This window comes from Pristiophorus japonicus, chromosome 10, assembly GCF_044704955.1.
Source record: "Pristiophorus japonicus isolate sPriJap1 chromosome 10, sPriJap1.hap1, whole genome shotgun sequence".
Classification (NCBI taxonomy): domain Eukaryota; kingdom Metazoa; phylum Chordata; class Chondrichthyes; family Pristiophoridae; genus Pristiophorus; species Pristiophorus japonicus.
Window position 1 is genome coordinate 122,663,720 of NC_091986.1, and position 24,987 is coordinate 122,688,706.

General features: G+C 43.2%; 1 long non-coding RNA gene across 1 annotated transcript; it reads right to left on the reverse strand.

Moving 5' to 3' along the window:
* Nucleotides 1–150: 150 nt before the first annotated feature.
* Nucleotides 151–21,822, reverse strand: LOC139274792 (uncharacterized). Its single transcript, XR_011595607.1, has 3 exons — nucleotides 21,742–21,822; nucleotides 856–1,014; nucleotides 151–700 (listed from the first exon to the last, which is right to left on the reverse strand). It is a non-coding gene; the product is annotated as an uncharacterized lncRNA (long non-coding RNA).
* Between the last annotated feature and the right edge of the window lie 3,165 nt (nucleotides 21,823–24,987).

The window sequence follows — 24,987 nt, forward strand, 5'->3', positions numbered from 1 at the left end:
CCAGAGGCAGAGTACAATGTGGAACTCGCACCACACCTGGTGGACAGACAGAGGGAACAACCTCAGGAAAGGGCAATCCCAACAGACAACCCAGGCGAGTCAACAACAATCACACCAATCGAAACAGACAGCCCAGGCGAGATACCAGCAACCATATCCAAACAAAAACAGACACCAAGGCAAACAACTGAACCACAACTCAGACACTCTACGCGAGAGCGTAGACCACCTGAGAGACTTAACCTATAAAGACAATAAGACCTTGGGGGAGGGTGATGTCATGTATCTTACATTATTATATATAACTGTATCCTAACATGCTATACATGACTGTAATAAGATATGACCTGTAACCACCAGCATATCTTACCACCAGGCGTGCACTTGCAAGAGACAGGTATATAAGGACAGGTCTCAGGCAAGTGCAGCATTCCAGAGCTGTGAAATAAAAGGTGCAGGTCCAGAGTGACCTTGACTTCACTACATGCCTCGTGTGAATCTGTACTGAGGGGCAGGACTTTACACCTCCGATGACTCAAAGTCAGGGAAATTGGCTTCGTCCCCAGATGTGTTTTGTTGCGCTGGCCAACGGGTGAGCTCTACGGCTCGGGCATTGCAGTCTCGTCGCATGCCTCATTATCTCCGCCATGGCCAGATGTTGGTGGCTCCCTGGATGCCTGTCGCGATTACGGCTGTTCTTCTGCAAGCAGAAAACAATAGACATGTAGTTAGCAGCAGGGTAGAGGACAGGGTGAATGCAGGAATGTGGCATTGCACATGTACATGTGAAGGCCCCATGCTACTTCATAATGCGTCTCAATGAAGTCACATCAGTCCCGCAATCCATTGACATACCCTCACTGCCTGAAGAAGGCTCAGCATCGCCCCGGAAATTGTCCGAGCTGGTTCTTCACGGAGGGCAGACATCCGTTCCTCGACATCTGTTAAATCCAGAATCTGAGGCGGCCCTCCGCCTGTCGGGCACTGCTCACGTCTGTTGTGTGAGATCTTTGCCTGCAATGAGAAAAATAGAAAGGGTTCAGAAAGGGTATACCTCCTGGTGCCACACATGCCTACCATAGTTCAAAGCTGAAACTGTGTCATGGAACCTTCGAAATACATGAAGCTTTGAGTACAATTTATATAGGTTTTGGAGAGGAGCTATGCTCCTACAAAATCATCAGTAGGTCTATTGCTATCAGCGGAGTTACATTGATTTGTCAACTCTTATCAGATTGGCTCTGAGTGGTATATAAAACTGTCCATCTCCCATTATTGTGTTGTTCCATTATTTGCCCTCTACCCCAGACTGCACGTCGCCTGGAGTAACTGTACCAAAATACTGACTTCCTTATCTCTTCCTCAGAGACTTCTAATCAAAAACTGCTGATTTTGGCTGTTTAAGTGGTACTAAGGTTAAGGATACAGTTTAATGCATTATACATAATTCTGACCACCTATTTGCAACTCTTACAATTTATCGCTTGCAGGGAAGTATGTCCTTCCTTTGGTAAGGAGACCAAAACTGAACACAATACTCCAGGTGTGCCCTAACCAGGGCCCTATATAACTACAGTAACACATCTTTGCTCCTATACTCAAATCCTCTTGGAATTAAGGCCAACAAGCCATGTGCTCTCTTCATTGCTTGCTGTACCTGCATGATCACTTTCAGCGATTTGTGTACAAGGACACCCAGCTCCCTCTGAACATCACATTTTCTCAATCTCTCACCATTTAAAAAAAAAACTCTGCTTTTCTATGTTTCCTACCAAAGTGGATAACTTCACATTTCTCCACATTATATTCCATTTGCCTCGTTCTTGCCCACTCACTTAGCCTGTCTCTATCCCCTTGAAGCCTCTTTGCATCGTCCTTACAACTTACATTCCCACCTAGCTTTGTATCATCAGCAAACTTGGACATATAACATTTGGACCCTAATCCAAATCATTGATGTATATTGTGACTAGCTGAAGCCCAAACACCTATATTTGTGTTACCCTATGAGTTACAGCCTGCCAACCAGAAAATGACCTGTTTATTCCTACTCTGTTTTCTCTCCATTAATCATTCCTCAATCCATGCTAGTATATTACCCCCAATCCCGAATGTTGTTTAATAACCTCTTGTGTATCACCTTATTGAATGCCTTCTGAAAATCCAAATACACAGATCCAGTGGTTTCTCCCCTATCTATTCTGCTAGTTACAATCTCAAAAAAAAAACACAACCAAATTTGTCAAACATGGTTTCCCTTTAATAAATTTGTGTTGACTCTGCCCAATTTTCTTCTTATTTTCTAAGTGCCCTGTTGCCACATCCTTAATAGTAGATGCTAGCATTTTCCCTACGACTGATGTCAGGCTAACTGATTTGTCATTCTCCGTTTTCTCTCTCGCTCCTTTCTTAAATAGTGGGGTTACATTTGCTACCTTCCAATCCATGGGAAGCATTCTAGAATCTATAGAATTTTGGAAGATGGCAACCAATGCATCCACTATTTCTATAGCCACCTCTTTCAAAATGCTAGGATGTAGGCCATCAGGTCCAGGGGATTTATCTACTTTCAGTCCCATTAATTTCTCAAGTATTATTTTTACTAATACTAATTTCTTTCAGTTCCTCATTCTTGCTAGACCCCTGGTTCTCCACTATTTCCAGCAGGTTTTTTGCGTCCTCTTCCGTGAAAACAAAGTATTTGTTTAATTTCTCTGCCATTTCCTTATTCCCCATTATAATTTCTCCTGTCTCAGCCTGTAAGGGATTCACATTTATTTTTGCTAATTTTGTCCTTTTTACTTACATTTAGAAGCTTTTACAATCTGTTTTTATGTCTCCTGTTAGTTTACTCTCATTCTTCCTACCAAAATCACCTCACACTTTTCTGTATTGAATTTCATCTGCTATTTCGTCTGCTCATTCCACCAGCCTGTCTGTATTCTCTTGAAGTCTATTACTATCTTCCTTATTGTTTATTACACTTCAAAGTTTCATGTCGTACGCAGATTTCAAAATTGTAATCTCCTATTCAATTTTCCCTTTCTTTATCAAATTCTTGGTCCTCCTTTGCTGACTTCTCCAATCCTCCCAATCCTCAGGCTTACTACGCTTTCTGGTAACATTACAAACCTCTTCCTTTGATCTAATGCTATTTTTAACTTCTCTTGTTAGCCACGGTTGGACTACTTTTCCTGTCAGGTTTTTGTGCCTTAAAGGAATGTATATTTGTTGTAAATTATCTATTAATTCTTTAAATTCTTTCCATTGCTTGTCTACCATCATACCTTTTAATGTAGTTTCCCAATCTACCTTAGCCAACTCACCCCTCATACCTACATAGTTTGCTTTGTTGAGATTTAAGCTCCTAGTTTCAGGTTTACCTAAAACACTTTAAACTCGCTATAAAATTCCATCATATTATGATCACACTTCCCTAACTGCCTTTTTACTACAAGCTTCTTAATTAACCTTTTCTCATTGCACAATACTAGATCTAACATAGCCTGTTCCCTAGTTGGTCCCTCAACATACCGATCTCGAAAACTATCTTGAAGACATTCCATGAATTCTTCCTCTACACTATTACTTTCCCCTTCACTCCTCCTCTTCCCATCACTCCTCATCTCTCCCACCGCCCCCCCCCCCCCTCCACCCTCACACTCCTCTTTCTCTTCCTTCTCCCCTCCCCTAATTCAACCCCATCCCTCTACCCCTAGCCTGCTTGACACAATTACTGCCTTGGCTTTGAGTTCCCATGTACAAGACCATGAGGGATCACTTAATTGCTTTATAAATCTTGACAAAAAGTACAGTGGGTAAAATTCCTTTATTAATGACTTAATAAAGTCTCATTCTGATATGTTACATGTTTCAATACTTTCATTTTGTTAGCGACCGTTAATTATGGTGAAACACTCGCATATTCCTGTTTTTCATTTCAGAATTTTATATCCAATGTGTACTTTTTATGAAGGGTTAATTAACCACAAATTAATTGAGGTGAAAGAAGACTCCTCCGACAAAACAAAGCCAAAAAACAATACAAGTGCCCTTCAGGCTATTTATATCAGTCTGCTAAAAACATTAATGTTTTATTTATGCACTTAAAAATGCTAGTTTTTTTTAATATCATTACCAATTCAGTCTGACGCATCGGATGTTTAATTTTCTAAAGGGCCTCTTGCCTAGGTTTAAAAATCCCTTTTTTAAAGTGTTTTTCCATCACAACTCCGTGGGAAAGGACTATTAGCTTGAACAAGTCTCCATCATCATAGGAGGTCCCTTGAACAAATCTAACTGTCTGTTGCCCAACAACTACACTGCTATGCAGACTGTCATTTAGCAATTAGCACCCTGTCGAAGTACTGCTGGTTCATACTATGCTTCGAGTCTAAAAACATTTTCAATCCCTGGTGTGGAATTTCAGGTTTAACCCACTGAGAGTCTTTTTCCCTCCAGACAAACTGTCGACTGAACAAAATAAGACAACATCTGTATCATGTTTAAAAATGAACCCTTCTTTGGTACATCTGTACTGCAGAGCCACCAGATCTTGTTGAGTGCTGTATTGCTATTACAAGCACGCATTTCATCCACCTTTGCATTGGACTACCAAATGTGTATATTAATTATAACAGACAATAATTAGCTGACTATTTGCAGTGTTTTTGGAGGATTTATGGTGTAAAAATATTGTCATTGCTCAGATCAGGATAAAATGTCTAACGTTCCTCATTGCTCACCAGCCCTGGCCATTACCCAAGCTCCTTAATGGAAGTGAAACTGCTATGTTAAATGTTGTTTGATACTGCTCTTGTGAAGCTCCTTGGGGCATTTCACGATGTTAAAAGTGCTATATAAATGCAAGTTGTTGTTGTATATTAGTTTTAATTGCATACCAACAGGCCAACTAGTCAAGATGATATGCACCCAGGAATTTTCAGGAAGTGTGCAAAATAATGGATGAGGCTCCAGTTAAATATTAGAAGAATTCATAATTATAGGCTGTGCATGGAGATGGGAGAACAGCAACTATTTTTTGATTTTCTTTCCTTTTTCTCATCGGGTACAGTTCCATAGTTGCTGACTCATACATCACATAAGTGGCCATTCTTGAGCTTAAACAACAAATGTATTGGCAGGCTAATAATTTAATGGTGGCATCATAGCTAAGGCCAATTTTGTCCTTACTAGATGTCTGCACATTCTCTCCAACAGAAACCAAGAAACAAAAATTGTGATCCAACAAGACTTGGCTTGGTACCGATGTTTACTTTGTTTCTATGTACTTTCTTGTATTCCCAAACCCAGAATTTTATGTTCATATATGGAGTAGAGGGAGCTAGGGAGGGTATATTGTGCCAGTATTATAGTCCATTCTACTTTATTGTACATTAAAGGTGCTCAGTGGGTTACAACGTTCGATTTTAAAATGCATTGAAAACTCCTGCTCTCTCTCTCTGGTAAAATCGAATCTAAAAGTATCAACTTTTTCCTGCAGTACCCGTTACATCCATAAGTAGTGCTGTGCAGGGTTTTTTTCATTTTAACTGAATGTTGTGCTTTTGAACTAATGTTATGTGACGTCCTAACTCTATATTTGATTTATATAGTGAATACACATGATGAAATGGCAATAATCACTGCTTGAAATCTGCCTATAGTTGTACGCTCTGGTTAATGGCGACTTTATGGCATAGCCTGCTGTATTCCTCTGTACTTGATCATCGTGTTTTTTTTTGCTTTTGAGGTAAATAAAAGGTAATCATTGTTGAACGATAGTTTAAACATTTACTGCCTTTAGTAAAATATTTTTTTTTCCTACTGCCCTTGAAATCTCAACAGTTTCCAGATTCCCTGTGCCATTGACTGCCCCCTCCCCAGTCTTCATCCCAGAACCTCACCTATCCTCGCCTTCACCCTCCCCTCCTCCCCACTGCCCTCTCTCCCCTCTGCCCTCCCTTCACTCCACCCTTCCACCCTTACCCCTTTCCACCATTTTTTCTCCCTTTTTCTCCCTTTCTGCCCACTCTCCACCCCACCCCCTGCCCATCCACCTCCTCCTCCCCTCTGCCCCCCCTCATCCCCTTCCGTCCTTAAACCCCCCTTCCGCCCTCTCTCCACCCCACCCCTCTGCCCTCTCTCCACCCCACCCCTGTCCTCCCTCCCCCCTCCTCCTCTCTGCTCCTCCTCATCCCCCTCTGCCCTTTTTTTTTCACCCCTCTGCCCTTTCTTCACCCCTCTGCACTCTCTCTTCTCCAACCTCTATTCTACTCCCCTGTGCACCCTCTCTCTTCTCATCTCTTCCATCCCTTTTCTGGGTCCAATTTATCTCTCAACTGCCTAATTCTGCTTTGACCTGGATACTGCATGATCATTACAAGCTATGTGCAACACGCTGGGAGGTCTATTATTCGGTACAAGATTTCAAGATTTTGTGATTCAATACAATTTCAATTTTATCCTCCTGAAGCTTTCAATGTACTGTTATCTGCAAGAAAAAGTGTTTTATTTTAAATTGAGAAATTACCTCATTATTTGGACTGTGGTATAAGTTTATTTACAATTAATGCTGTTATCTGTGCAATGAATTACAGTAATACAAAGTTGGAGATTGCAAAAGTATGCTATCCCTTTGTGATTTTATGCTTGGATACACAGAATCATAGAATCATAGAATAGTATGGCACAGAAGGAGGCCATTCAGCCCATCGAGTCTGTGCTCTTTCGAAGAGCAATCAATTTAATCCTGCTCCGCTGCTCTTTCCCCATATCCCTGCAATATTTGCTCCTTCAAGTATTTATACAATTCCCTTTTGAAAATTACTATTGATTCTGCTTCCACCATCCTTTTCAGGCTGTGCATTCCAGATCACAAGAACTCGCTTGTTTAAAAAAAAAGTTTCTCCATGTCGCCTCTGGTTCTTTTGCCAATCTCCTTCAATCTCTGCCCCCTTGTTATCGATCTTTCAGCCATTGGAAACAGTTTCTCTTTATTTACTCTATCTAACCCCTTCATGATTTTAAACACCTCTCCCACATCTCCGCTTGGCCTTCTCTGCTTTAAAGAGAACAACTTCTCCAGTCTATCCACGTAACTGTAATCCCTCATCCCTGGACCCATTCTAGTTAATCTCTTCTGTAACCTCACCAAAGTCTTCACATGCTTCCTAAAGTGTGGTGCCCAGAATTGGACATAATACTCCAGCTTGGGCCGAACTAGTGTTTTAGAAAAGTTTAGCATAACTTCTTGGCTTTTATACTCTATGGTGCTGAAATTGCCCATTTGCGCAGGGCCAGTTGGCGCCTGCAGCAGGAGATAAGGGTGTGCTAAAGGGTTTTCGTCTGGGCTCTGCGCACCGAGTGCTACCCCCCCCCCCCACCGGATTTGCTACCCCCCCCCCCCACCGGATTTGCCCCTGGGAGTCAGCAGGCGATAAGGGGTTTGTGCTGCACCCCGGCGATTATGTCATCGCCATACGTGCCAACCCCTTATCACCCTGTGCTAACCCCTTTTCACCTCACGGGGGGAATTGTTCCGTGGCACGAAAGTCCATATAAACAGCATTAACTGCACTGCCCTTGTTCACCACATCAAAAAACTTAATAAAGTTAGTCAAACATGATTTGTCCATAACAAATCCGTGCTGTTCTCCTTTATTCATCATCATAGGCAGTCCCTCGGTGTCGAGGATGACTTCTCAGTTCTCAGGTGACTGAAGAGTCTGATGTGGGACCTACAATCTCTGCCACAGGTTGGGCAGATGGTGGTTGAAGGAACGGGTAAGTGGGGTACCTCGGTTGCCGTGCGTTCCTTCCACTATTGATGTTTGGCTTCAGCTTGCTCTCGACGAAGAGACTCGTTCAGCACCTTCCCGGATGCTTTTCCTCCACTTTGGGCAGTCTTGGGCCAGGGATTCCCAGGTGTCGGTGGGTGTAGGGGTAATAAGGAGGCTTCTCTACCTCGGGGCGGACTACCTGATATAGGTAATCGACACCTCACCCATGTGTTGGGGTAAAAGGAAGGCTTCTCTTCCTTGGGGTGGATTAACTGATATAGATAATCGACACCTCGCTCAGCTCCCATTGTATAACGACCACTGAAGTAAACAAACAAAACCTCAGGTTAACCGGCTTTACTTCGAGCAATGCAAGGGAAGGTCATGGAACCTTTGAAATACATGAAGCTTTGAGTACAATTTATATAGGCTTTGGAGAGGAGTTACCCTCCTACAAAATCATCAATAGGTCTATTGCTATCAGCGGAGTTGCATTGATTTGTCGACTCTTATCAGACTGGATCTGAGTAGTATATGCAACTGTCCATCTCCCATCATTGTGTTGTTCCATTATTTGCCCTCTCCCTCAGTCTGCACATTGCCTGGAGTAACTGTACCAAAATACTGGCTTCCTTATCTCTTCCTCAGAGACTTCTAATCAAAAACTGCTGACTTCGGCTGTTTAACTGGTGCTAAGGTTAAGGATTACAGTTTTAATGCGTTGTAAGTGTGCTATACCTACATAAGCAAGTGTTACCTACATAGGCAATTTCTCAGACCTAATACTGATTAGGTTATCATCTTTTTGTCTGCTACAATTTATCCCTTACAGTGGGGATGTTACAATTTTTTCAAGGAGGCCTTGAGGGTATCCTTGAAGTGTTTCCTCTGCCAACCCAGGGCTCACTTGTCATGTCAGAGCTCTGAGTAGAGCGCTTGTTTTGGGAGTCTTGTGTCAGGCATGCGGATGATGTAGCCTACTCAGCAGAGCTGATCGAGCATGGTCAGTGCTTTGATGCTGGGGCTGTTGGCCTGAGCGAGGACATTGATGTTGGTGCGCCTATCCTGCCAGTATATTTTCAGGATCTTGCGGAGGCAGCATTGGTGGTACTTCTCCAGTGTTCTGAGATGCCTGCTGTACATAATCCATGTCTCTGAGCCATATAGGAGTGCGAGTATCTCCACTGCCCTGTAGACCATCAGCTTGGTGCTGGGTTTGAGGTCCTGGTCTTCAAACACACTCTTCCTCAGGCTATCTAAGGCTGCACTGGCACACTGAAGGCAGTGTTGAATCTTGTCGTCGATGTCTGCCCTTGTTGATGGGAGGCTCCCGAGCTATGGAAAATGGTTCATGTTGTCTAAGGCCTCGTCATGGATTTTGATAACCGGGGGGCAGTGCTGTGTGCCGGGGTCAGATTGGTGGAGGACCTTTGTCTTACAGATGTTTAGTGTAAGGCTCATACACTCGTACGCCTCAGTAAAGGTGTTGACGATGACTTAGAGTTTGGCCTCCGAGTGTGCATAGATGCAAGCGTAGTCTGCTTACTGTAATTCGATAATGGAAGGAAGGTCAACCTTGGATCTGATCTGGAGGTGGCAGTGTTTGAACAGATTCCCATTTGTCCTGTAATTTAGCTCCACTCCAGCAAGGAAGATCGAGAAGAGCATTGGTGCAATGACACAGCCTTGCTTGACCCCGGTCCAAACGTGGAATGGGTCTGTGGTGGATCCATTGGTCAGGATGACAGCTTGCATGTCATTATTGAGCAGGCGAAGGATGGTGACAAACTTTTGAGGGCAGCCGAATCTGAGGAGAAAACTGCATAATCCCTCACGGTTGACTGTGTCGAAGGCTTTTGTGAGGTCAAAGGCGGCCATGTACAAGGGTTGATGCTGTTCCCTGCATTTCTCTTGTATCTGCCACACGGTGAAGATCATGGAGGTCGGAGGACAGCGGGAGCCCAGAGGTCTCCTTTATTAGTCCACGCTTGTCTAAGTGGTTGTTAATTTTCTCCTGGATTATCATTTCTAAAAGCTTCCTCACCACCGATATTAAACTGACTGGCCTGCAATTACCAGGTTTATCTTATGCCCTTGTTCAAAAAAGGGGAGAAACCTTTGAAATCCACCAGTCATCTGGCATCTACCTTGTATCTAAGGAGGATTGGAACATTGGAGCCAGCAATTCTGCAATTTCTACCCTTACTTCCCTCAGCAACCTAGAATGCATCCTGTCCGGACTGAGTGACTTAGCCACTTTCAGTACTGCCAGCCTTTCTAGTACCTCCTCTTTATCTATTTATATCTCATTCAGTATCCCTGCAACCTCCTCATTTACGATAGCTTTGTCAAAGTCCTCTTCCTTGGTAAACACCAATGCAAAGTACTCATTTAGAACCTCAGCCATGCCTTCTGGCTCAACCAATAGATCTCCATTTTGGTCCTTAATTGACCCCACCACTCTAACAACCCTTTTACAATTAATATGCTTAGAGAAGACCTTTAGATTCCCTTTTATGCAAGTCATCAATCTTTTCCAATTTTGCTCTTTGCCCCTCTTATTTCCTTTTTCACTTGTCCTCTGTACTTTTTAAATTCAGCCTGATTCTCCCTTGTATTATCAAGTTGACATCTGTCATATGCACACTTTTTCTGCTGTGTCCTACTCTTTAACTCTTTCCTCATCCAGAGGTCTCTGGCTTTGCTTGCCCTCCTTTTCCTCCTTGTGGGAATGTACCTGAACTGTACCCAAACCATCTCCTCTTTAAAGGCCACCCATTCCTCCATTATATTTTTGCCTGCCAGTCTTTGACTCCTATTTACCCAGGCCAGATCCCTCCTCAATTCAATGAAATTAGCCGCCCTCCAGTAAAATATTTTTATTCTAGATTGCTCTTTGTTCTTCTCCATAATTAATCTAAACCTTACAATACTATGATCACTATTTTCTCAAAGTGAACTTGGTACTATCTACAGCTTTTTATTACTTCCCAACTGTATTTTATACATGCCAAAAAAAAAAGGCATAGTATGTCAAATCTTTAGTTAAGCTTATGATTTCATAAAGATACGTTAGATTCCAATAATTATTAGTTCCTCATGATTTATCCTTCGAAAGTGACTAAGTCATTATTTTAATAACCACATTCTCCTCCTTCTTGGGCGGTCCCTCGTATCGAGGATGACTTGCTTCCACACCAAAAAGGGATGAGTTCACAGGTGTTTCAATGAAGGACCTGATATTCCAGGTCCCGAACTACATATCTAAGGGTGGAAGATGCCTGTGCATGGATTTTTTTAACATGTGGTGGCCGTTGCACACCACCCCCACATGGGCTTGACAGAGCTTGGTCTTGGTCCAGTCGCAAGGATGAATGGAAACTAGCTTTGCTGCACGGACCTAGTGCGCACACATCGCAGTGTGGGCTGGCCCATGCTACCCCTGGGCCCCGAACTCGTGCCTCTCCTGGGCCCGATCACGTCACTCTGCAATCTCTCGCCACTCTTTCGCCCCGACCTCGCTGCTCCTGCTGTACCTGCCCACGCTCTAATCAGCAACCTGGATTTTGGTGACGTCCAATCCAGTTGCCTTTCTCCAAGTTGTCACCGGCTCGCACTATACCGTGCAGTGATATGCTGCCACGCTGTTCATGGCTGCCGCTTGCCACTCCTTTTATGGCCTCGGCCTGTCGCTGATAACCAGCATACTGGGCCCCATGAGAGTACCATGGGAAAGTTTAAACTTCTGTTTCATTTCCTACCATGAAGGACACTATATTGTTTCCACTAGGCACCTCCCTGAAAACCAGGGGATAAATTGCTGTGTTGGGAACATTGTAGAACTTCATCCATTTTAAAGACATTTTTCTGCAGATATCAGTGTGTAATCTATAGTTCATGTACAGATCTATGCCATTAGCCACAGATTCCTGCTTTGAGGTCAGATTGAACTCTGGTAAAGAGTGAAGGTTAGAGACACCAATACACAGACTTTGCTTTGTTGCTATAGAGTCTTGTTTGATAAATGTTGGGCTGAATTTCCTGTCTGCCTTCATGGTGGCTGTTAATTGGTGTGCCAGAACTTCCAGCTGCCTCTAGGTTATGCTCTGTCCTTATTTCCTGGAGTCAGAGGCATTAAAGTATTTCAGGACAAGTGGAGCCATTTAAGTCATCACTGGAGCACCCGCCTCTGGTGGAGGAAGAAGAGAAAGGGTAATCTTGTGATACCTTACTGCTGGGCAAGTGCTTCCGGGGGAATCGTCCAGCTTAATGCTAAAATCCCAAGTCTACTTTGAGCAGTATATTATCTATCAACTGGAGTGTGCTATGTTAGATAGATCGCTTAATGCATTTTCCGCTGCTTAGTATTTTTTGCAAGATTTGTAGATGTTATACAAAATCTCCATAATGGTTTTAATGAAATATTCACAAGTACCGCCCATCATAGCTGTGGCTCCTTACATAGACTTGCTGATGAAATTCTTTCAGTCCACTGATAAATGTAACGTAATTTGTTTTTATCATTTGCTGTGACTTAGAATGCAATTTAGCAAGGAACTATTGATCTGACATGAAAAAGATGAACTGAGAGGTTGATGTTCTTCTCATTGTGATGAATACTGAAGACCCAAAGTGCAATGAGCTTGGTTCATCTCAGTCCAGTTCCCAATGTCTACAAGCTCCCAACTCTTGTTCTCATACTTCATCCTAATTTGGCTATTTTCCTTAATAGGAGCATAACAATGAATGTTGCCATGAAAGTTCGACACTGTGTTTAATGAGGATTATTTTAGGCAGGAGTTGTAGTATATTGTGGGAAGCTTTACCTTTGTTTGACACAGCTAATATGCTAGTGCTTGATGCTGTCTTTGTGTGAAGTAGGCAATGCTCCATTCTCCAATACCATCATCAATCACTTTAATTAATCAATAATTAAAAAAATATATATGTTAATGTCATCAAAGATTTACTGCAGAAATGAATGTATTTTGTATGGCGGCTCTTCCCCCCCCCAAACTTTTTTTTAAATTTAAAAGTATGAATCATTTCAACTGTGCTTTTCTGATAGAACTTTGGACACTCCAAGAAGCCAGCAGTTAATTGTAACTGTAACTCACCTTGAACCTGTCAATCAGAATTGTAAGTTCGCTCAGATAGATGACAAAGAATGAAAAATTGACTAATTTAATGGCAGAAAGAAACAGAAAAATTAAGTAATATGAAAACTAAAGCAAACAAGTGATGCACAGAAGAATAAAAATTAAAGTATCACCTACACTAAACTCTTTAGCGAGGTATATTGGGCCCAAGTTTCCACAGGATAAAAAACGGGCGCCCCTCCGAGCTGGGCGCCCGTTTTTCGCGCCTAAAACGGCGCCAGAAAAAAAACGCGCTATTCTCGAGCGCTTTGCAGCTCCTTGCCTGTTTGGCGCGGCGCCCAGGGGGGCGGAGCCTACACTCGCGCCGATTTTGTAAGTGGGAGGGGGCGGGTACTATTTAAATTAGTTTTTTTCCTGCTGGCAACGCTGCGCTTGCGCGTTGGAGCATTCGCGCATGCGCAGTGTGAAGGAAACATTGTCACTCGCCCATTTTTGTAGTTCTTTGTAGCTGTTTTATTTTTGAACATTTTTTAATAAAAGCACATTGCCATCAGCACTGAGGCTTCTTGCAGCCTTCTCACTGTCTCCTTCCCCTCCCCACCCTCCACGGCAACAAACGGCGGTTTCCTCCCCCTCCCTCCCCTCCACGGCGGCAACAAACCGCTGTCTCCTTCCCCTCCCTCCCCTCCACGGCAACAAACGGCGGTTTCCTCCCCCTCCCTCCCCTCCGCGGCGGCAACAAACCGCTGTCTCCTTCCCCTCCCTCCCTCCGCGGCAACAAACGGCGGTTTCCTTCCCCACCCCCCACGGCAACGAACGATGACTGAAGCACTTTCACACAGGTAGGAAGATGGTTTATTTAATCTTTTCTTTGCTTATAAATGTTTATTCAGGTTGGATTTATTTGTATAATATTTGTAGAAGTATAAATAAGGATTGATCGTAGAATTTAATGACTTCCCTTTCCCCCCCCCACCTCATTTTGGACACCTAATTTGTAACCTGCATCTGATTTTTTAATGTGTAGAACAGGTTTTTTCAGTTCTACAAAAATCTTCACTTGCTCCATTCTACTTTAGTTTGGAGTACGTTTTCACTGTAGAAACTTTGAAATCAGGCGTCAGTGGCCGGACACGCCCCCTTTTGAAGAAAAAAATTCTGTTCCAAAGTAGAACTGTTCAACCTCACTAGAACTGCAGAAAAAAAAATGTGGAGAATTGCGATTTCTAAGATAGTCCGTTCTCCACCAGTTGCTCCTAAAAATCAGGTGCAAATCATGTGGAAACTTGGGCCCATTATCTCTAGTTAAAAGATGCGTTTTAACCGGTGACTGGGCAGAGGCTCGCGATGCCTGCCCCGAGGAGGTCAAACCTTTCCATAGGCGCATGCATGAACTCTCACTACAGGCAGACTGCCTGATGTGGGGCAGCCGAGTAGTTATGCCCTTACGAGGCAGGGAGGCGTTTGTCCGGGAGCTCCATCGCGAGCACCCGGGGATCGTCCTCATGAAGGCCATAGCCAGATCTCATGTCTGGTGGCCTGGCATTGATGCGGACTTGGAGCTCTGCATCTGTCGTTGCACCATTTGTGCCCAACTCAGTAATGCCCCCAGGGAGGTCCACCTAAGCCCCTGGCCCACCAAACCATGGTCGCGGGTGCATGTAGACTATGTGGGCCCATTCATGGGCAAAATGTTCCTGGTAATCGTTGATGCATTTTCAAAATGGATCGAATGCACCATTTTAAACTCAAGCACCACCTCCACCACTGTGGAGAGCCTTAGAACCATGTTTGCAATGCACGGCATTTTTAACATATTGGTCAGTGATAATGGTCCGTGCTTCATCAGCGCAGAATTTCACAATTTTAAAGTTGACCATGGTATAAATCACGTTAAGACGACACCTTTCAAGCCGGCCTCCAATGGCCAGGCGGAGCGAGCAGTGCAGATCATTAAACAAGGCATGCTCAGAATACAAGGTCCCACGCTGCAGAGCCGCCTGTCATGACTGCTGCTGGCATATGGATCTCGTTCGCATTCGTTGACTGGGGTTCCCCCGCGCAACTATTGATGAAATGAACCTTAAAGACCAGGCACTCGTTAATCATCTCAGACATGCATGAAATTGTTGAGGCTAAGCATCAAAAGCTAACTGAGTACCATGACCGAAATTCGAGGGGGATGTGAAATGAGAGAGGGGACAAAGTGTTTGTGCTAAACTATGGCCGGGGTCCCAAATGGCTTGCAGGGACAGTAACAGACAAAGAGGGAAACAGGCTACTGGTTGTACAAATGGACAATGGCCAAACCTGCCGGAGGCATGTAGACCAAGTAAAAAGTAGATTCACTGATAACACTGAAGAACCAGAGGCAGACGACAATGTGGAACTCACACCACACCTGGTGGACAGACAGGTGGAACAACCTGAGGAAAGGGCAGTCTCAACAGACAGCCCAGGCGAGATACCAGCAATCACACCGAATGAAAAACAGACACCAAGGCAAACAACTGAACCACAACTAAGACGCTCCACGCGAGAGCGCAGACCACCTGAGAGACTGAATCTATAAAGGCAATAAGACCTTGGGGGAGGGTGATGTCATGTATCTCACATTACTGTATATAACTGTATCTTACCATGCTATACATGACTGAAACTGGATATGACCTGTAACAATCAGCATAACTTACCACCAGAGGTGCACTTGCAGGAGACACTCCATACCTGTCCCACTGTGGTATATAAAGGGAGGTCTCAGGCAAGTGCAGCACTGGGAGAGCTGTAATTAAAGGTGCAAGTCCTGAGTGACCTTGACTTCAGTATGTGTCTCGTGTAAGTCAGTACATTAGAGTCCGGACGTAACAGAAAGGAAGGAATCTGGGGGATAAAACCTTTCCCACCACCGTTTGCAATAAAATGCATAAAGGCCAATTCACTCTTTCACATCAGATGTCAACTTCATAGATTCTGCCCTTTCCTGTCACAGGAATGCTGGAGTGAAGGTAGCCCGAGTGATACACTTTTATACACACATTCTGCTTCTCTAATTGAAACATCTTGGAAGCAATCTAGAGTGCCACGAAAGTCATGGCCAGCATTGATGTCCCTTTAGATCCATTCCTCATCTGTTGAGACTATCTACAGGATTGTGAGATCCATCTGAGTGATGCAGACTAGAACAGTCACTACTGGCAGTAAGGAGATGCATCTCCACTGCCCCGCCCCCCCCTCCCCGGCTGCCTTCTGCTGCAGTCTGACAAAACAAAACCCGACTCCTCCCACGGAATGCATGTTGACCTGTGGAGCATCTGTGTGTGATCTATGGTCTTGCATATAATTCAGTCCAACTAGTCTATGCCAGTATTTATACTCCACACGGGCCTTCTCCCACCTCTTTATCTAACCCTATCACCATATTCTTCTCTGGATGTTTTTTCTATTGCTCATGATTTACTCAGTGGCATATTGCATTCTACACATTTAATTTTCTGACGTCCATTAATACCTTCAACTTCTGCAAATCACAGGACAAACAAATGAATCACGAGTGTTAATATTGCAGCTGTTTTAAATACTTCTGCTCAACTGTCACCTGCTTTAGTTTTCTCTTCCCGTTGCACTGGTTAATATGTCCTTGCTTTCATCAATCCATTTATTGCATGTTAAAATATCGATGTAATACATTCTTTGCAACATCACTAACACACAGACTTGACAAGATGGCTGCAATATATCAGGTGACTTTTATGGTATTTACAGCAGCAGTTGCATTAGCAGAGTGGTCCACTAGGTGGAGCAGTAGTCCACTAGGTGGAGCTATATTACACTTCTCCCTCCTTAATGAAGAAGTATCATCAAACATAACTGCATGATTATACACAACAAAAGATATGGATTTATTTTGCCATATTTACAAACCAAACTTAACCACTTATTTTCTCTTTCAAAGAGGATACCTTCGCTCTCGAACAGAACTTTCCAAACATGGTGTTAAACTTAGACTCATTCTCTTCTGAGCCTGAGGAGAGATTGCCTCCAAGGGTAACCCTTGATCTACATTTTGACTCTCTACAACTTCGACTCAGACTTAAATTCTGACTTTCTCTTGGACTTATTTCTTGTACATCTGGTGTAAGATTTGCTACTGGAACTCTATTTGTAACAAGACTATCTGACTCATCAGAAATAATTAAATCGTTCCGACTTTCAACTCCTTTTACATCTGGAGGTGAAATATGATCAATGTAATCAAACCTAACCTTCTCATGATCAAACATCTTGACCAAATATGTATGAGGACCACATATCTTCACTACTCTTCCTGGTAACCACTTTAACCATTTATTGGGATGGTTCTTCACTCTAATCTTCTGATTCAATTTCACACTTTTCTCTGTCTCTTTCTGTCTCAATTGTTTCTCTTCTACCGACTGTGCCACATTTGGCTTTAATAATGAGATTATGGTTCATGGCTGTAGTTTGAGAAACAATTCTTCTGGTGTTCTACCAGTAGTTGCATGAGGAGTATTATGAAAAGTAATTAGAAAATTTTCTAGTTTGTGGTCCAACGACAATTGACGTTTCTTTGGATTTAGATCCAACATTTGCTTGATGAGGGTATGTTTTACAATTTGTACTCTGCGCTCTGCTGCACCATTTGATGCAGGGTGGTACAGTGGAATTTTGGTATATTTCATACCATTTCTGCTCATGAACTGTGCAAATTCTTCTGAACAAAATTGTGGCCAATTATCAGACAAAGTTTCTTCTGGGAGCCCATATGAAGAAAACAATCTTCGCAAATTGTCTCATGTTTTACTTGTTGTTGTTTTCCACATCAGAAACACCTTGAAGCACTTCGAATGGCTATCAATCACAGTGAACAATTGTTATCCTTCTAGCTCAGCAAAATCTACATGTAACCTTTACCACACCCTGGGAGGCCATTTCCATGGCTGTAATGGTGCTGATGTTGGTTTCTTGCTTACCGATTGACATGTTGTACACTGAATAATGATGTACTCTATAGCTTTACCTAGACCTGGCTAACTGGACATAGCATCAGCCAGCATTACTGTGATCAGCTGATCGTCTATATTCAATGTCATACTTATATGCTGACAAAATCAAAGCCCATCTCTGCATTCGGGCTGCAGCTAACATTGGAACTGATGACTTTAGATGGAGGATTGCTGTCAGGGGCTTATGGTCAGTAACGATGGTGAACTTAAGACCATACAAGTATTTGTGGAACTTCTTGACCCCAAAAATTAATACCAAAGCTTTTCTTTCGATCTGTGCATAATTACACTCACTGGCATGAGAGTGCATGAAGCAAAAGCAATTGGTCTCTCCTCCCCACTATGTAGTATGGGTTGAACCTCCCTTATCCAGCACCTTTGGGACCTGGCCTATTCCGAACGAGGGATTTAGCCGGATGAGGGGAGGTCACGTGTTTGGGTCGACTGCGCCTTTAAGTGCTGTTGCTGGGGTAAGTATGTGCTTGCACCGATTGGTTGGATCGACTGTCAGTCAGCCAATCAGTGTGCAGGGGCCCCCGAAGAGCCGGTGGGCCCTGAAGAGCCGACGGGCCTTGGAACAGTCAGCGAGTCGGCGGGCCCCGAAGAGCCGGCAGGCTGGTGGGCCTCGAAGAGCCAGCAAGCCTCGGAACAGTCAGTGGGCCTCCACGGGCCTCGGAACAGTCAGCGAGCCCCAGCGGGCCTCAAAACAGTCGGTGGGCCCCGAGGAGTCGGCGGGCAGTGTCAACAATGTGCTTGAAATTTACCTTGGATTTTTAGATGTGCTGCAAAACAATGAAGGCCCCCAAAGTCTCCCTGTTGTTTGTAGGAACATCCACCAACAAAAATTTCAGCTATGGAATCCGATTATCCTATCTTCATCGCCAATGTGATATCTTCTTTATGACATCACTAACGCACAAACTTTACAAGATGGCTCCAATACATCAAGTGACTTTTATACAGTATTTGCAGCAGCAGTTGCATTACCACAGTAGTCCACTAGGTGGAGCTATATTACAATCAGCCAGAGAAAAATAAACCTCTCGGTGTTAAACAGTTTCAATCCAGTTTTAGTAGGTTTACGCCCATAACACCAGAATTGCCTGAAATTCAACACAAATTGATATTTGCATGGCATTTTCCATCAGAAGGTCATAAGTAGACTAGCATTTGACATTTTAAAAATCACATTGGTGCAGTGAGGCGCTTTTCTCAAGTTAGAGATCCAGTACTTTATTAGGGGGAAATAGACTAACTTTAAGATTAAACCAATCCTTGATATTGCTTGATGGTTACACACAATAATAAAACTGGAAAAGTGCTGCATTTTTCAGGATTGATGTGCTTCATCTCAATGAACACAACAATTTATCCCCCCAAAATGTAAAAAGTAACCAAACTGGACAGAATACTCCAAACATGGTATCGTGCATACTTTATGGTATTATTATAACTTCTGGTGACTTGCATTTTTAGATCTACTTGCCCAACCTTGCATTTGATTTGTTTTGGCAGTAACATTTTCGGTACATTGAATTCTTGCACTTTAATAGTGCAGCCATCACTGTGTAATCATACATGCTATTCCATTACAAATATGCATTATCTTGCAGTTATCACCACTGGATTCTCAATATTAAATGTAATTTGTCTTGCCTATGTCCAGTTGTAATCTCATGGCAGATCTCTCTGAAAGATAACATAAGAACATAAGAATTACGAACAGGAGTAGGCCATCTAGCCCCTCGAGCCTGCTCCACCATTCAACAAGGTCATGGCTGATCTGGCCGTGGACTCGGCTCCACTTACCCGCCCGTTCCCCATAACCCTTAATTCCCTTATTGGTTAAAAATCTATCTCTCTGTGATTTGAATACATTCAATGAGCTCGCCTCAACTGCTTCCTTGGGCAGAGAATTCCACAGAGTCACAACCCTCTGGGAGAAGAAATTCCTTCTCAACTCGGTTTTAAATTGGCTCACCCATATTTTGAGGCTGTGCCCCCTAGTTCTAGTCTCCCCGACCAGTGGAAACAACTCTATCTTGTCTATCACTTTCATGATTTTAAATGTTTCTATAAGATCACCCCTCATCCTTCTGAACTCCAACGAGTAAAGACCCAATCTACTCAATCTATCACCATAAGGTAACCCCCTCATCTCCAGAATCAGCCTAGTGAATCGTCTCTGTACCCCCCTCCAAAGCTAGTATATCCTTCCTTAAGTAAGGTGACCAAAATTGCACGCAGTACTCCAGGTGCGGCCTCACCAATACCCTGTACAGTTGCAGCAGGACCTCCCTGCTTCTTACTCCATCCCTCTCGTAATGAAGGCCAACATTCCATTCGCCTTCCTGATTACCTGCTGCACCTGCAAACTAACTTTTTGGGATTCATGCACAAGGACCCCCAATTCCCTCTGCACTGCAGCATGTTGTAATTTCTCCTCATTCAAATAATATTCCCTTTTACTGTTTTTTTCCCAAGGTGGATGACCTCACATTTTCCGACATTGTATTCCATCTGCCAAACCTTAGCCCATTTGTTTAACCTATCCAAATCTCTTTGCAGCCTCTCTGTGTCCTCTACACAACCCGCTTTCCCACGAATCTTTGTGTCATCTGCAAATTTTGTTACACTACACTCTGTCCCCTCTTCCAGTTTATGTATATTGTAAACAGTTGTGGTCCCAGCACCGATCCCTGTGGCACACCACTAACCACCGATTTCCAACCTGAAAAGGACCCATTTATCCCGACTCTCTGCTTTCTGTAGCCAGCAAATTCTCGATCCATGCTAATACATTTCCACTGACTCTGCGTACCTTTATCTTCTGCAGTAAGCTTTTGTGTGGCACCTTATCGAATGCCTTTTGGAAATCTAAAATACACCACATCCATCGGTACACCTCTATCCACCATGCTCGTTATATCCTCAAAGAATTCCAGTAAATTAGTTAAACATGATTTCCCCTCCATGAATCCATGTTGCGTCTGCTTGATTGCTCTATTCTTATCTAGATGTCCCGCTATTTCTTCTTTAATGATAGCTTCAAGCATTTTCCCCACTACAGATGTTAAACTAACCGGCCTATAGTTACTTGCCTTTTGTCTGTCTCCTTTTTTAAACAGAGGCGTTACATTAGCTGCTTTCCAATCCGCTGGTACCTCCCCAGAGTCCAGAGAATTTTGGTAGATTATAACAAATGCATCTGCTATAACTTCCGCCATCTCTTTTAATACCCTGGGATGCATTTCTTCAGGACCAGGGGACTTGTCTACCTTGAGTCCCATTAGCCTGTCCAGCACTACCCACCTCGTGATAGTGATTGTCTCAATGTCCTCCTTTCCCACATTCCCGTGCCCAGCAATTTTTGGCATGGTTTTTGTGTCTTCCACTGTGAAGACCGAAGCAAAATAATTGTTTAAGGTCTCAGCCATTTCTACATTTCCCATTATTAAATCCCCCTTCTCATCTTCTAAGGGACCAACATTTACTTTAGTTACTCTCTTCCATTTTATATATCAGTAAAAGCTTTTACTATCTGTATTACTATATCCATCATATCTGAGTATCCTACATTTCTGCACACATTTTTCGTAAATTAACAGATGATACAATCTGCTCACATTAGCTTTACTGATATATTCTTCATAATTGTAATAAATGTTATGAACAGCAGGGCTTTCAGGAGCAATCCTGTGGGGAATAGCTTTTTACATTTTAAGCTGTTTCGCGTTGGTACATGAATCACCTATACATCTGAATGGGGATAAGTGGTTGTTGGGATAAACAGAAGACTTCAAGGTGGACTCCCTGATATAAGGAATCAACACTCACCTGAATAGCGACCACGGAATCACTCAGATGAAACCTAGGTTCAACCGGTTTTTATTCAAGCATGCAGGGGAAGAGTTCCGATGAAGCCTTCTAAGAACAGAGGTTTTACATCTACAGTTATACAGTTTCCGAGATGTGCGACCCTCCTACAAAAAACACCGATTGGCCTATTGCTATCAATGAACTTACATTGATTTGTTGACCCTTATCAAACTGGCTCTGAGTGGTTGCCCCCACCTGTTCATCTCCCATCATATGTCACCCTTCCGGAATGTGTTGATCAGTGGTGTCAACTTTGCCTCAGCTCCTCATGACGTGTGAATTAACCTTGTTTCCCATGGTTTGCTATCTTGTTCCCGAACATCTGCTTTCTTATCCCTTTCCCAAGAGAACTCCAGTCAAAATGTTCTCATTCTCATGAGATTCAGATGCAGTTACAATCTTTGTTTCTAGACTGTTGACTTCCTCCTGTCCTTGGTGGATGTTGTTCTGTACTGAATGTAAGTTTCCATCCATCTGTACTAAGGTTAACATAACGGATGGTTCATTAACCATCAAGCTTTGTTGCATAGCAAGCTTTGCTGCTTCCCCTTCTTAAAACCCATTGTATGCGAGTGTTATAAGCGTGCTTTACATACAGAAGCGAGTTTTACGTAAGGTAGAGGAACTCCCGATTCCTCAGCACCTCCTACTACTGATAAGCCCTACAATCTGGACCATGTGTCAGATCAATTCACTACCTTCAGTATCCACTTTAGTGACCATCTATCTGTCTGTCGACTTCCACTTTCGTGACCGTATTTTATCCCCTTGCAATTCTTCTATACCCCTTACAGTGCTTTAACTTGGAAGTTTTATGTAACGTTGTTTGAGAGTAGGCAATGATAAAATAGCATTTATTACATAGAATTATATAGAATATACGGCACAAAAACAGGCCATTCAGCCCAACTGGTCTGTACTGGTGTTTATACTCCACACGAGTCTCCTCCCATTTCATCTACCTCATCTCAGACTTTCAGCACATCTTTCTATTCCCTTTTCTCTTATACTCGTCTAGTTTCCAGCATTTTCTGCTTTTATTTAAGGTGTGATTATGTTGATTCTATGGCCTGGAATTCATGGTCAGCAGCGAAGCAAAGGTGTTCGTTACTGGCCTCGAAGTACACTTCGCACAAGGATCTAGTGATTCCTGTGTCAAGAACTTTGGGTTTTCTGACCTTCAATTCGAATCAAAGAAGAATAGTGGGAATCCCATTGTATGGCTGCTGTGACATTACCATGCTGTCGAACCAATCAAACACAGAATTCTTAGAGTGAACAAGGAAGTGGGTAAGCTCTTAAAATTCACATTTTTTTTAATGTTGGAGAAAGCAAAACTTTTTTGGGACACTCACATGTGGAAAAGACAAACCTGAAATAAAGATGAACAAATTTTTAAAACTAATAAAAGTTTCTGAAAAATGTAATTTTTAATTAAAATGGATACATTTCAAACTGCACAAAATTAAAATTAATTTTCTAGGCCCTCAACATTTGTTTAGCAGTAATAACTCTCTCAAAACCCCATATACACCTAATCCCTTTGGTCTAACTTTTAGTGGGGGATTTAACAGCGGAACAACCAGAGATTATGTCAGTTTCCCTGAAAGAGCAGATTACACAGATTGCTGGCTTTGTGGGAAGGAGAGGCACAGTGCAGTCTGTGGAGGAGCTGTCATTGATGGACTGCAACTTCAGGACTTCCACATGTACCTGTCCATGTGCAAATCCCGAAGTTTTAAAGGCGGAATGATGGCGAACACTGCCATTTCGGCATCATCCAGACCGCAAGTTCCAGGCCAATGTAATTCTATGTGAAACATTTCAGGTCGGTGACCTTTCATCAGAACCCTTTTATATTTATACCTTATTTGTGTTTGTCAGATCAGTATGTAACATCCAAACCTGCTTTTTTTGGATTGTGAAGTGAATAATAATGCTACGCCATCAGGTCGCCAGAAAATAGAAACAGACAGTTATGCACATGAGGAATTAATCACCTTTGAGCAACTATGATGGTTCAAAGCATTGGGTTTGGCATTTTATATTAGTCTTTATGTGCTAACAAAAACTGATACTAGCTGTTTAGTTAGCACTTCGAAGGAGTGATAACATGAATAGAATGAGCAAAGATTCTTTTGATGTATTTTACTGTATTTTGACCTTTTTGTCTTTTAAAGTATCTGTTGAGTTGAGACAAACAAAAACAGCACAGCACAACAGAAGGAACAAGAACTCATCACCATTAGAATTGTGTAAGATGAAGCTCATGAATCAATGAAGCTACATCAGTCTGTGTTAATGTATAAGACCATGGAGCTGAAATTCCCCTGTTGTGCGCCTCTGGGAGGCGCAAAAGTGTTTTGACATGCTACCGGCTCCCGCAAAATTGTGTGGGAGTTGGCGGAGGTGTGAATGTATTAGCGCCGCATCCCACTGGTAGCGCTGTGCCGGCGATGATGACGTCATTGGCATGCGCGGTGACTCCTTTTCGCCCCATGGTGGAAATTGGCCAGCGCCCCGTGAGGCCGTCATGGGCGATGCCCACACCAGCCTCACTGGTCACGAGCCAAGCCGTATACCCATCACGTGGCAAAACTTAAAGGGAAGGTGCGCTATGCCGCACACTGGCAACTTTTGTTCTTACCCCCCCTTACCAGTCGGGTCATTGTCCACTCCTTTCACGGGGTCCAGGCAGCGATCATGTCACCCAGCACTCCGCTTCGGTTTCAGGCTGCCGCCATAGCATCCCTTTGCCCTGGTGGCTCAGTCGCGGCCATCAAAGGGCTGTGTGGAGCTCACAGCGTCCCGCCCCTTTAACAGAAGGGGAGGGACGTTGAAATGCATTGCGCCCGGGTAGCACCCTGATCCTGCCCCAAAAGGAAGTGGAGCGTGCGACATTGCACTCTACTTCCTTGAGGGATGGTATCCCGAATTTCACTTCCGGGGCGGGACTTCTGCACCAGGCGAAGAGGTTATTGTCCCCAACCGGGGCAATAGGGAATCTTGGCCCGCATGTATTTTCGTTAAGACTCTCTAACTTCTGATCAGCTGTTGTTATTTATACATCTATCAAATACTGTTACCTCAGGTTATGCAAAATTCAAAGATCTTACCAAGATAAAAGAATGATTGCTGACTACTTTATGCATGTTTCAAATATAAAGATCTTCTTGTCAGTATTTGCCTAGTTCGGTGGGTGTT